This window comes from Silene latifolia, chromosome 1 (assembly GCF_048544455.1).
Source record: "Silene latifolia isolate original U9 population chromosome 1, ASM4854445v1, whole genome shotgun sequence".
Classification (NCBI taxonomy): Eukaryota; Viridiplantae; Streptophyta; class Magnoliopsida; order Caryophyllales; family Caryophyllaceae; genus Silene; species Silene latifolia.
In genome coordinates this window covers 177164042-177177294 of record NC_133526.1, presented here as the reverse complement: position 1 = coordinate 177177294, position 13253 = coordinate 177164042, and positions in this window count along the sequence as shown.

Here is a 13253-nt window from a genome sequence, read left to right as displayed (position 1 = left end):
CCGTGCCAGTCTGTTTGACTGATTTAGGCGAGTCCTGTTATCCTGAAAAGGTTAACGTTCTGACTCAGCTAGCTACCGTGTCAGCCGGATGGCTGATTTAGGTGTATGCCGCAAATGTAAGGAGGAGTGGCTGATCGAGTAGCCGGTTTTACGGGGAATTTTCTCGGGTTTTGTTAATTATGCGATTAAGGTATTTAAGCTTCACCGTCATTATTCTAAATCACTTTTCAAAACCTAAATTTCTGTTTAAGAGAGAAAGCAAACAAGTTCATCTTCCTAATCGCATTCTTAGCAATTTTCGGAGTTCAGACGGTCAGTTCTTGTCGTTGTTTATACCGTTGAGTTCCTTGCGTCGAGGGTAAGATCTATGTACCCTTTTTATTGTCTTTCCTTTGTTTTGATTAAACCCTAATTTAGAGATTGGGGGTTTTATGTGTAGTATGTGATTTGGTAGCCTCTATGTGTTGTATGATAGGAGGAGGGTTCATAGAAGAGGCTTTTTGATTCAGCTGTAGAGACCGTCTGATTGTGTGCTTACCAGGTAGGATTTCCTACTCAGTATTAGTCCCATAATGGGATATTGGTTGATGTATTGTGTTTGGTTGTTTGATGTAATAGTTGTATTGTGTTTGTGGTTGTGATCGTTGTTGATGGTTCGCGAGGCGTGGCCTCGGCTGAGTGGGGTCACTTGCGGGAGTGGCTTCACGCCCTAGTTTCGCCTTCTGTGGAACCCGCCAAAGAAGGGATGTGCACATTAATGGACAGGGTTATCGCTCAGTGTTATGTAGAGCGGGGATTTGGTGGGTACGGCTGCGGTCCCCCACTGGCAGGGCTGGTCCAGTGGACAGTCTGTGATTGAGATGTTGGGATTTGGCGTGATTGTGTGTGTGTGACAGTTAAGCTGTCTGTTTATCTTATTGTTAATATGCATATTGAATTGTGTGATTAGTACTGACCCCTGTGTTGTTTTGTAAACCTGCGGTGATCCATTCGGGGATGGTGAGCAGATATTGAGCAGGTATTGAGATGAGTACTGGAATAGCTGGGATGCCACGACATGATGATAGGAGTCTTCCGCTGTAGCCTTTAGTTTATTTATATTTCATTTAGAACAGTCAGTTTGAGATCATGTATCGTACTTTTGGTTTGGTTTTGAGGATTGTAACTATTCTCTAATTATTTATAATAAACATTGTTTCTTCATTGTTGTTTGATTATCATTGCCTCGGGTAACCGAGATGGTAATGTCTTCATACCTGAGTGGTCCTGGTAAGGCACTTGGAGTATGGGGGTGTTACAAATGGTATCAGAGCGACGATCCCAAACCTCGTAACCAATGAACCTAATGAATATAGGGAGTCAATTAAAATGAACCCGGGGTAAAAGTTGTAGGAGCTAATGCAAAGGCTTGGGAGACGTCCTAAAGTCGCGGGGTCGCCCTACAACTTTGAACCGGTCAGATGGGGGGAGTGTTTATCGAGTCGTATGTGTGTTTGGTTAACTTGTGTAAGAATGTGATGAAATGTGTTAATTGTTGGATGTCCGAAGTTGGAGGATGAGAATGTTAAAGGTTAATGAAATATGTGGAAACTGTTGATGGAATGATAGCATGTTGAATGTTTTACAACGTGGCAATTAATAGCATGATTAAATGATCTCGTAGATATAGAAAAGATGCGTAGCATGATTGTTATGATATAATATGTGATTTTATAAAGTTATTAGCATGTTAGTATATGACATAGCATGCGGGTAGCGTTTCTGAATTAGCAGTTGCTCGATCGAGTGGGACTGACTTGATCGGGTGGGTTTTTGACGATTTTGAATTCAGAATCGAGTTTTGGGGTACTCGATCGAGTAACTAGGGGTACTCGATCGAGTAGGGGGTCACTCGATCGAGTAGCCTAGCTACTCGGTCGAGTATGTTAGAGATCAGAAGGTCTGTTTGGGTCTGATGTTTGGGTACTCGATCGAGTATGGAGGGGCACTCGATCGAGTAGCCCGTTACTCGATCGAGTAGGTTTGGGCACTCGATCGAGTAGGGTCTGGGCAGCGTGTTTTCGTGTTTTGAGGTTTAGTACGTGTGTTTATATCTACCCTTTCTTATATATATATATATAGTTTCAAGATGCCGCCCAAGAAGACTGCTTTGTATGCGAGAGCTGAGCTTATGACCATGGATGACATTGTTAAGATGTTGGAGCACCAAGATGCTCTTACAGAGACCCTAAAGAAAGTGAATGAGGATAAGGAAAAGGATAAGGAGAAGGAGGTTGATCATTCTAAAATCAGCCTCTACATAGCGAGGTTTAACCCGAAAGAATACAAGGGGGTCGGGGAACCTAACCTTCTTGACAGTTGGTTGAGAGAGATGGAGAACATATTGGATTTGGTTCACTGTCCTGATGAGATGAGAGTAGAATAAGCTGCGTTCTATCTGAGGGAGGCAGCTGGCAAGTGGTGGGATACAGTGAAAGTGAGTGCTAAGGAGATTTATACAAACCAAGGTCTACCTGCTATACCTTGGGAGGAGTTTCGTAGGGCTGTGAGGAAGGAGTTCGTACCGGAGCATGTGAGGAGTAAGTTGAGGGAAGAGTTTGACAGTTTTAAGATGACCGTTGAGATGTCTGTGGCCGAGTACTACAGGCAGTTCAATGAAAAGTCTAGGTATGCTGAGGATATTGGTTTGAGTGAGGAGAATCTGGCGTTGAGGTTTGAGCGGGGGTTGACCACCAAGATTATGGATAAGTTACCCGTGGAGATCCTTACTGATGTTAAGGAAGCTTATGAGAGGGCTGGGAGAGCTGAGAGGTTGGTGGAGATGGCTCAGGGGAGGTCAGGTGGTGAGAAGAGGAAGTCTGAGAGCGAGGGTGGTGGCCAATCTAATTACAAGAAAGGCAACCACAATCGCCTAAGGGGTTTTCTTCTCGGGTCGTGGTTCGATCTTTGGGGCTTCCTTTGGGCATGGCCGTGGAAGTGTGAGTAATAGTTGGGGAGTGACCTGCTATGGTTGTGGTGGTGTAGGCCACAAGAGACATGAGTGCACGAGTGCACCCGGATCTTTCCAGAGACCTGCACAGAGCTTCGCGAGCAACAGACCGGCTGGATCATGGCCAAACCGAGGAGGTCAGAGTTACCAGAGTGGGGGCAACCGCAACGGCGGTAATTCTTATCAGAAACCACCAACGAACAACAACAACAATCAAGGGTCGGGTGCTAAGCCGACCACTTCACCAAGATCTTGTCCAGGGAGGTGGACAAGACCAATGGGCAAGTTATTCATGATGGAGAAGAAAGCAAAATGAGGAAGATGCGCACGTTATCACCGGTACATTCATTGTTAATGGTATTCCTACCTTTGTTTTGTTTGATTCGGGGGCTTCTCAATCGTTTGTGTCTTCGAGTCATGTTAAACAGTTGGGTTTGAGGGTATATGAGTCTGTTAGTGAGCGAGTTTTTATACCTTCGGGTGAGTCTGTACCATGTGGGAGATTGTTTAGAGATGTATCTATGATAGTTGGGCAAGTTGATCTACCTGTAGACTTGCTAGAGTTTCCTTTTGACGGTTTTGAGATGATAGTTGGGATGGATTGGCTGGGAAAGTATAAAGCTAAGATAGACTGTCATCAAAAGAAAGTGTCTTTAAGAGGTCCTAAGGGAATTAGTGTGTCTTATCGTGGGTTTCTAGTCAAACCCAAAGTCAAGTTGATTGCAGCTGTCACCTTGAAGTCTTATCTGAGGAAGGGGTGTCCTTTGATCTTATGCCATGTGAGAGATGACCGGATAGAGAGTCCGACAGTTGATGAGATACCAGTGGTGGGAGAGTTTGCTGACGTTTTTCCTGATGAGATTCCGGGGTTACCACCGAGGAGGGAGATAGATTTCACCGTGGAGTTGAAACCAGGGACGGGGCCAATCTCTAAGGCACCGTATCGTATGGGTCCTAAGGAGATGGAGGAGCTTAGGAAGCAGTTGGGTGATTTGATAGAGAAGGGATACATTAGACCAAGTGTATCGCCGTGGGGAGCACCAGTTCTTTTCGTGAAGAAGAAAGATGGGAGTTTGAGGTTATGCATAGATTATAGGGAGCTGAACCGAGTGACGATAAAGAACAAGTATCCTTTGCCAAGGATAGATGACCTGTTTGATCAGTTGAGTGGTGCATCAGTCTTTTCTAAGATTGATTTGAGGTCGGGGTACCATCAGGTGAAGATTAGAGAGGTGGACATACCAAAGACAGCCTTCACGTCGAGGTATGGCCATTATGAGTATGTGGTGATGTCGTTTGGGTTATCTAATGCACCGGCAGTGTTTATGGATTTGATGAATAGAATCTTTAGACAGTTCTTGGACCAGTTTGTGGTGGTGTTTATCAATGATATCTTAGTCTATTCTAAGACTAAAGAGGAGCATGAGGAGCATCTGAGGATCGTGTTGCAAACGTTGAGGGAGCATGAGTTGTATGCTAAGCTGTCCAAGTGTGAGTTCTGGTTAGAGAAAGTTGCTTTTCTAGGGCATGTGATCTCTAAGGAAGGAGTGGCTGTGGATCCGACGAAGATAGAGGCAGTGACAAAGTGGGAAGCACCAAAGAATGTTGCTGAGGTTAGGAGTTTCTTGGGTTTAGCTGGATACTACAGACGGTTCGTGAAAGATTTCTCCAAGATAGCTAGACCTATGACAGCGTTGATGAGAAAAGAGAACAGGTTCCGTTGGGATGAGAGTTGTGAGACGGTGTTCCAAACATTAAAGGAGCGTTTGACCACAGCACCTGTCTTAGCATTGCCTGAAGGGAGTGAGAACTTTGAGGTTTATACAGATGCCTCAAAGAATGGGCTGGGATGTGTGTTGATGCAGAATGGTAAAGTGATTGCCTATGCTTCTAGGCAATTGAAGCCTTATGAGGAGAACTACCCTACTCATGATCTGGAGTTGGGTGCGGTGGTGTTTGCTCTCAAGATTTGGAGACATTACCTTTATGGAGCAATCTTTAAGGTATTTTCTGATCACAAGAGTCTCAAGTACATCTTCACGCAGAAGGAGTTAAACATAAGACAGAGGAGGTGGATGGAGCTGATTGGCGATTATGATATGGAAATCATCTACCATGAAGGGAAGGCCAATGTTGTTGCTCATGCTTTGAGTAGGAAGAGTGTACATTCTCTGTGTACAGCTCTATCTTTGATGAGGCTGAAAGATGAGGTAGCGAGCTTTGGGATACATATGATGCAGAAAGGAGATGCCATGGGTGATATGACAGTACAGCTTGAGTTCTATGATGACATTAGAGGTAAACAGGCTTTGGATCCTAAGATGGTTGAGTGGAGAGCTGGAGTAGAGAAAGGGACAGTGTCCCGCTTTTCCATTCATACAGATGGTAGTTTGAGGTTTGATGGCAGGTGGTGTGTCCCTAATGATGAGGAGTTGAAAAAGACTATCATGACAGAGGCACATTGCACACCATATTCAGTTCATCCAGGTGGAGACAAGCTATACAAGGATTTGAAGAAAACGTTTTGGTGGCCTGGATGAAGAAAGAGACAAATGAGTTTGTGTCCGTTGTTTGACATGCCGAGAGTTAAAGGGGAACAATGATGACCACAAGGTAAGATTCAGTCTTTAGAGGTACCTGAGTGGAAGTGGGAATCCATTTCCATGGATTTCATTGTGGGTTTGCCAAAGAGTCAACAAGGTAACAACATGATTTGGGTGATAGTGGATCGTTTGACCAAGTCAGCTCACTTTGTTCCAATGAAAGATACATGGACTAAGGCACAATTGGCTATGGCCTATCGAAAGAACGTGCTTAAGTTACATGGAGTCCCTAAGGACATAGTGTCTGACAGAGATGCGAGGTTTATATCGAGGTTTTGGAAAGAGTTGCAGGAATCTTTGGGAACAACCTTGAAGATGAGTACAAAGATTTCATCCTGCGCGGCAGGCGGAGATCGAGAGAACAATCAAGACTCTTGAGGATATGTTGCGAGCTTGTGTGATGGATTTTGGTGGTAGCTGGGAACAGAGGTTGGACTTGATAGAGTTTTCTTACAACAACAGCTATCACACCAGTATTGGTATGGCACCGTTTGAGGCTTTGTATGGGAGGAGATGTAGGAGTCCAATCTGTTGGGACGATAGTACTGAGGCAGTGGTTTTAGGACCAGAGATGGTACATGAGATGGTGGAACAGATTAAGATGATCGGGAACGGATGAGAGCAAACGGGACAGACGCAAAAGAGTTATGCAGATCTACATCGCCGGGATATAGAGTTTCAGGTTGGGGATAAGGTTCTTCTGAAAGTGTCTCCTATGCGTGGGGTTATGAGATTTGGGAAAAAGGGCAAGTTGAGTCAGAAGTTCATCGGTCCTTATGAGATCTTAGAGCGAGTTGGAGAGGTTGCTTATCGTCTGGCTTTACCTGCTGCTTTAGAGAGAGTGCATAATGTGTTTTATGTATCGCAGCTGCGGAAGTATGTGAGTGACCCGTCACATGTGTTAGAGGCAGAGAGCTTAGAGCTAGATGAGTCCTTATCATATCTTGAGGTTCCTAAACAGATCCTAGACCGAAAAGTTAGAAAGACTAGGAGTGGTGAGACAGTTCTGCTCAAGATCCTTTGGTCTAACCACGAGACTGAGGAAGCCACATGGGAGGCAGAGGATATCATGAAAGAGCGTTACCCTTTCCTTTTTGATCAGGTATGTATGGTTACGGGGACGTAACCTTGTTTCTTTTAGGGGGGTAGGAGATGATCGCGAGCAGTTTTTAAGGCTTTTAAGAGTTTTTATACCTTTCTTTGTATGTTGTGTCAGTATGTTGTCGGGATGAGTAGGTTAGTAACATGTTTTATGTTGAATTTTGTTTTGGTTGTGAGTCGGGAATGTTATGGGAGTACCTTTGTTTAGTAGTGATTTGAACTTTGGGGACGAAGTTCCTTTTAAGGAGGGAAGACTGTAATACTCCGTATTTATAAGTCTTGGGGTACTCTATCGAGTAGGCCTTACTCTGTCGAGTAAGGGTAAGTTGCGAAATAAAATAGTTTCTGACCTGTTGGGTACTCGATCGAGTAGCTGGGGCACTCGATCGAGTAGGGGGGTACTCGATCGAGTATCCTTGGGTACTCGATCGAGTAGCCGGTTTTACGGGGAATTTTCTCGGGTTTTGTTAATTATGCGATTAAGGTATTTAAGCTTCACCGTCATTATTCTAAATCACTTTTCAAAACCTAAATTTCTGTTTAAGAGAGAAAGCAAACAAGTTCATCTTCCTAATCGCATTCTTAGCAATTTCCTGAGTTCGACGGCGTCGAGTTCTTGTCGTTGTTTATACCGTTGAGTTCCTTGCGTCGAGGGTAAGATCTATGTACCCTTTTTATTGTCTTTCCTTTGTTTTGATTAAACCCTAATTTAGAGATTGGGGATTTTATGTGTAGTATGTGATTTGGTAGCCTCTATGTGTTGTATGATAGGAGGAGGGTTCATAGAAGAGGCTTTTTGATTCAGCTGTAGAGACCGTCGATTGTGTGCTTACTGTAGGATCTCCTACTCGCATTAGTCCCATAATGGGATATTGGTTGATGTATTGTGTTTGGTTGTTTGATGTAATAGTTGTATTGTGTTTGTGGTTGTGATCGTTGTTGATGGTTCGCGAGGCGTGGCCTCGGCTGAGTGGGGTCACTTGCGGGAGTGGCTTCATGCCCTAGTTTCGCCTTCTGTGGAACCCGCCACAGAAGGGATGTGCACATTAATGGACAGGGTTATCGCTCACTGTTATGTGGAGCGGGGATTTGGTGGGTACGGCCGCGGTCCCCCATCGGCGTGGTGGTCCAAAGGACGATCGATGATTGAGATGTTGGGATTTGGCGTGATTGTGTGTGTGTGACAGTTAAGCTGTCTGTTTATCTTATTGTTAATATGCATATTGAATTGTGTGATTAGTACTGACCCCGGTGTTGTTTTGTAAACCTGCGGTGTTCCATTCGGGGATGGTGAGCAGATATTGAGCAGGTATTGAGATGAGTACTGGAATAGCTGGGATGCCACGACATGATGATAAGAGTCTTCCGCTGTAGCCTTTAGTTTATTTATATTTCAGTTAGAACAGTCAGTTTGAGATCATGTATCGTACTTTTGGTTTGGTTTTGAGGATTGTAACTATTCGCTAATTATTTATAATAAACGTTGTTTCTTCATTATTGTTTGATTATCATTGCCTCGGGTAACCGAGATGGTAATGTCTTCATACCTGAGTGGTCCTGGTAAGGCACTTGGAGTATGGGGGTGTTACAACATTATTCTGAAAGCTAGAGTCTACTTATTATCAAAAGTAATATCTCTTCAGGTGAAGTATGTTCCATGGGCGTTGTATGATTTGACCGTCCATAGTCATCAGTCTGTATGCACCATGGCCAACAACTCCTTCTACCTGGTATGGTCCTTCCCATTTGTAGGCGAATTTGCCCTTTTCGATTCTTGGTGTTCGAACACCTCTCGAGGACCAGTCTCCTACCTCCAGGAGCGACCTTTACATTCTTGTTGTAACTCCCGGCCATAGATCGTGGCGCCGACGGATTTTTGCGCTTGCTCGCAGCTCGTCAAATCAGTGTCCAGGCTTCGGTCATCTCTCGCATTGTTCATTTCCCTCGTCATATTTTCATACCTGTGAGTGGGAACTAGAACTTCGATGGAATGACTGCTTCTGCGCCAAACACCAGGCTGAAGGGTGTTTGACCTGTTGCTATCTTTGGCGTCGTTCTGTCTGACCATAACACTAGTGGCAATTCATCTGCCCACTTTCCTCCTAACTCCTGTAGCCTCCTTCTTAGATTGTCCATAATGATTTTATTGCTGGATTCAGCTTGCCCATTGGACTTTGGAGTCCTAGGTGCTGACTTTTTTAAGGTGATGTTCCACCTGGCACAGTATCCTTCGGTATCGTTTGAGATGAATTGTGAGCCATTGTCACATATGATTTCTGATGGGATACCAAATCTGCAGACGATGTTTCGTTTTATGAATGAGATGACATGTTTGTCCTTTACTTCCGTGAATGCTTCTGCCTCTATCCACTTGGAGAAGTAATCATCATTGCTAGCATCCGTGTTCTTTCCTGTGGCCCTTGGTAGAGGGCCTACTATGTCCATGCCCCATGCCATGAATGGCCAGGGAGAAATAATAGGTGCGAGGGTTCTGCTGGTTGATGAATCATTGGTCTTTGAGCGCCGGCAGCGTCACATTTTCGTGCGTACTCTGCTGCATCTGCCTTCATTGTAGGCCAATAGTATCCTTGTCTGAGGGCTTTGTTTGCCAGACTCCTGCCCCGCATGGTTTTCACATTCGCCACTTGGGAGAGCATGTAACACGATCATGCTTCCTCCTTGTTCGAACACCGTAGGTAGGGGCTGCTAGCGATTTTCTGAACAGTTGTATCATCAATAAGTATGAATCTGGAGGCTTTAATTCTAAAAGCTCTCACTTCCTTCTTGTCATCTGGTAGTTTGTTATGGCGCAGCCAGTCTAGGTAAGGTTTGCGCCAGTCGTCTGCTGGATCGGCTTCCTGGTCAGGCGTCTGCCTGTTTGACCGAGAGCTCTCACCTTCCTCTGTAACTGCTTGAATTTCCTTTTCGCTTTGCGGATCCTCCAGTTCACCTCTGTCTATTTCGTCTGCCTTCTGGATAGAAGGTTCTAGCATATGTGCTATTGGAATGCTGGATAGCTCTGTTGGTTTGAACGTTGCCCCCAGGGTTGCTAGGGCGTCTGCTTCAACGTTCTGATCTCTGGGGACCTGTTTAAGCTTGCAAGTTTCGAATTTTTGTTTTAATTCCTTTGCTACTTTTAGGTATGCAATCATCTTCGAATCTCTGGCTATAAACTCATCATTCACGTGGTTAACTATCAACAGAGAGTCACTGGATATGAGCAGGTGTCTGACTCCTGATTCCAGAGCTAGCTTCATTCCCAGTATCAAGGCCTCGTATTCTGTTTCATTGTTGGTTGCCTTGAATTCGCATCTGAAAGTTTGTGCTATCAGGTCTCCCTGTGGTGATCGCAGGATTAATCCTACATCTGCTCCCCTTTGGTTGGAGGCTCCGTTGATATGCATCTGCTAGACATCTGTCTGCTTGCTTCCTTCTAAAGTGAGGATTTCCGTATCCGCCAGATTCTGGATGGCTGGACTGAAGTCTGACACAAAGTCGGCCAGTGCTTGTGATTTGATTGCTGTTCTAGGGTCATATTGGATGTCGTATCCACTGAGGTGTACAGACCATTTAGACATTCTTCCTGATAGTTCAGGCTTCCTCATGATAGTTTTTAGCGGGTAGTTTGTCACAACATGTATAATGTGTGACTCAAAATAGGGACGCAGTTTGCGAGATGCTACTACCAATGCTAGTACTAACTTTTCAAGGGATGTGTACCAGGTCTCTGCCGGCAGCAGAGACTTGCTCACGTAGTATACTGGCTTCTGCTCCTTTTCTTGCTCTCTGACCAGGACAACACTTACTGCTACTTCTGTGACGGCTAGGTATAGGAATAATGGTTCTCCTGGCTCCAGCTTTGATAGCAATGGCGGGCTGCTGAGATAATGCTTCAGCTCTCTGAAGGCTTGCCCGTGTTCTGGGGTCCATTCAAACTTCTGACTTTTCCTTAGTATGTCGTAAAATAGCCTGCATTTGTCTGAAGATCTTGAAACGAACCTGTTCAGGGCTGCTACCTTCCCAGCTAGCCTTTGAACATCTTTAGGCTTCTCGGGTGATTCCAGCTGTAAGACGGCTTTGATCTGCTCGATGCTGGCTTCTATTCCTCTTTGAGTTACAATATAGCCTAAGAACTTGCCAGAAGATACTCCGAAGGTGCACTTAGATGGGTTTAGCTTCATTTTGTATTCCTTGAGGGTGCTGAATGTTTCTGCTAGATGCCGCATATGATCTTTGGCTTTTTCTGACTTCACCACCATGTCATCAATGTACACCTCCATGGTTCTTCCTATTTGCTCTTTGAACATGCGGTTAACCAGCCTTTGATATGTGGAGCCTGCGTTCTTTAGGCCGAATGGAATGACGTTGTAGCAATATATTCCTCTTTCAGACATAAATGCTGTCTTCTCTTGATCTGCAGGATCCATCTTGATCTGATTGTACCCACTCCAGGCGTCCAGGAATGTTAGCATCTCGTGTCCAGCTGTTGCATCTACCATTGCATCAATATGAGGCAGCGGGAATGGATCTTTAGGGCATGCTTTGTTGAGATCGGTGAAGTCCACACATACTCTCCACTTTTCATTCTTCTTGGGCACCACTACTACATTAGACAACCATTCTGGGTATTTCACTTCTCTTATCTTCTTTGCTGCCAGCAGGCTGTCTACTTCCTGGTTGATTACTTTATTTCTCTCCGCTGCAAATTTTCTCCTTCTCTGCTGGATGGGTTTACACTTTGGGTCCACGCTAAGCTTGTGTGTTATGATGGATGGATCTATTACTATCATATCATCGTGTGACCATGCAAAGCAATCCATGTTATCTTGCAAGAACTTGACTAGTTGTTGTCGTAAGCTTCCTGTACATCCTGCTCCAATGAGCACGGTTCTTTCTAGGTGCAGCTTATCCAGGTTGATCTGATCCAGCTCTTCTGCAGGAGGTTCGATGTATTCGTCCTGGATAGGCTGCTCCCGTAATTGCTATGGGGGGGGGGGCGGTGCACTTGAGTGCCTTCTTATAGCGACCTCTAGCTTCCTCCTGATCTCCTCTTATCATTTCTACTCCCCACGGGGTGGGGAATTTTATGCACCGGTGGTATGTTGAGGGGATCGCCTTCATTTGGTGCAACCATGGTCTTCCTAAGATGACATTATAAGTAGAAGGGCCATCTATAACCAGTGCACCTTGACTTGCTTGACTCCCCCCCCACATAGGTTGGGATGACTATCTCACCTAGTGAGTCAATCGTTTCTCCACCGAAGCCTACTAGCGGAATAGACTTCTTCTCGCAAATCCTTCTCGCCGAATCCCATGTTCTCTATAGTTTTCAGCATGATTAAGTTGACCGAGCTTCCTGTATCTATCAAGACCTTTCTAACTGTGCAATTGGCCATTGATAAGGTGATAATTAGCGCGTCATGATGCTCTCGCTCATCGTATGCATCTCCTTCATCAAAGCTGGCCGCTGGTAGGTCACCGTGAGAAATTCTCGCACGAATTGGTGGCCTATCTCCTTTGGTTTTACGTAGCGTGTCTCTTGGCTGCCGAATATGTCAATCCGCTTAAGTCCGAGCCGCTTTGTTATCACGTTTATAATTTTGGTGCATGTGGGTGGGTCTGCCGGCTTGGCGGAACCTACCTTATCCTGCCGCTTGCCCCCACGTGGTAATAGGTGGCTCAGCTTTCCTTGTTCGTACAGGCGCTTGATCTCTCTTCTTAATGTATAGCAGTCCTCAGTATTGTGCCCAATATCACGGTGAAATTCGCACTTCTTCTTGCTATCCTTTCTCCGAGCTTGCTCTCCTACTGGTGGGTTGGCCCACCTGACTCCATCTCCCATCTCCCTTAGTGCCTTTAAGATTCCTCCGACGCCTGTGGTGAATCCATATTCTGCCAGGGTGGGGAGTAGCTGGTTTTCCTCAATTCTGTTGACTCCCCTCCCATATGGTCTGTATCTCTCGTCCTTCTTGCTGGTGGTTTGCTTTCTTCCTGACTTCTCCACGGATGAAGTACTAGAAATACTGGGTGTGTTCTGTAAGCTGGCTCTGGCTAGGATATCTTCCTCCAGTCTGATCGCGGCAGCTGCTTTTTGAAAGAAATGTAGATTCATATACATACTAACATACTCATATATGTCTAAATAAATTTGTCATAAAATTAAAATGGATTTTATGCATGCAAACAAATAATATAATAGAGGAGAAATCATGTCCTTACATTCAATATTTCGGTTATATTGGGCACAAGAGAGATCACCTTTCTCTCTTGTTCTTGAGCTTTTCCTTTATGGATGAACAAGATCTAAGTATAAGATCTCTCCCCAAGCTTTATACCCAAGGCTCCTCTTAATTTTAATTAATATTACAATACTAGTATAATATTAATCAAGGTAGAAAATTGAACCAAAATATTTATTAACTCTTGAATATTTCGGTTTTTAAGAGAGAAGAAGAGAGGATTTTTCTTCTCACTAGAACTCTATTTTGGATGAGTGAATAAGAATGAATACACTAAAACATTTTAGTGTTATTAGGTGAAAATTATAGGAAAAACAATGA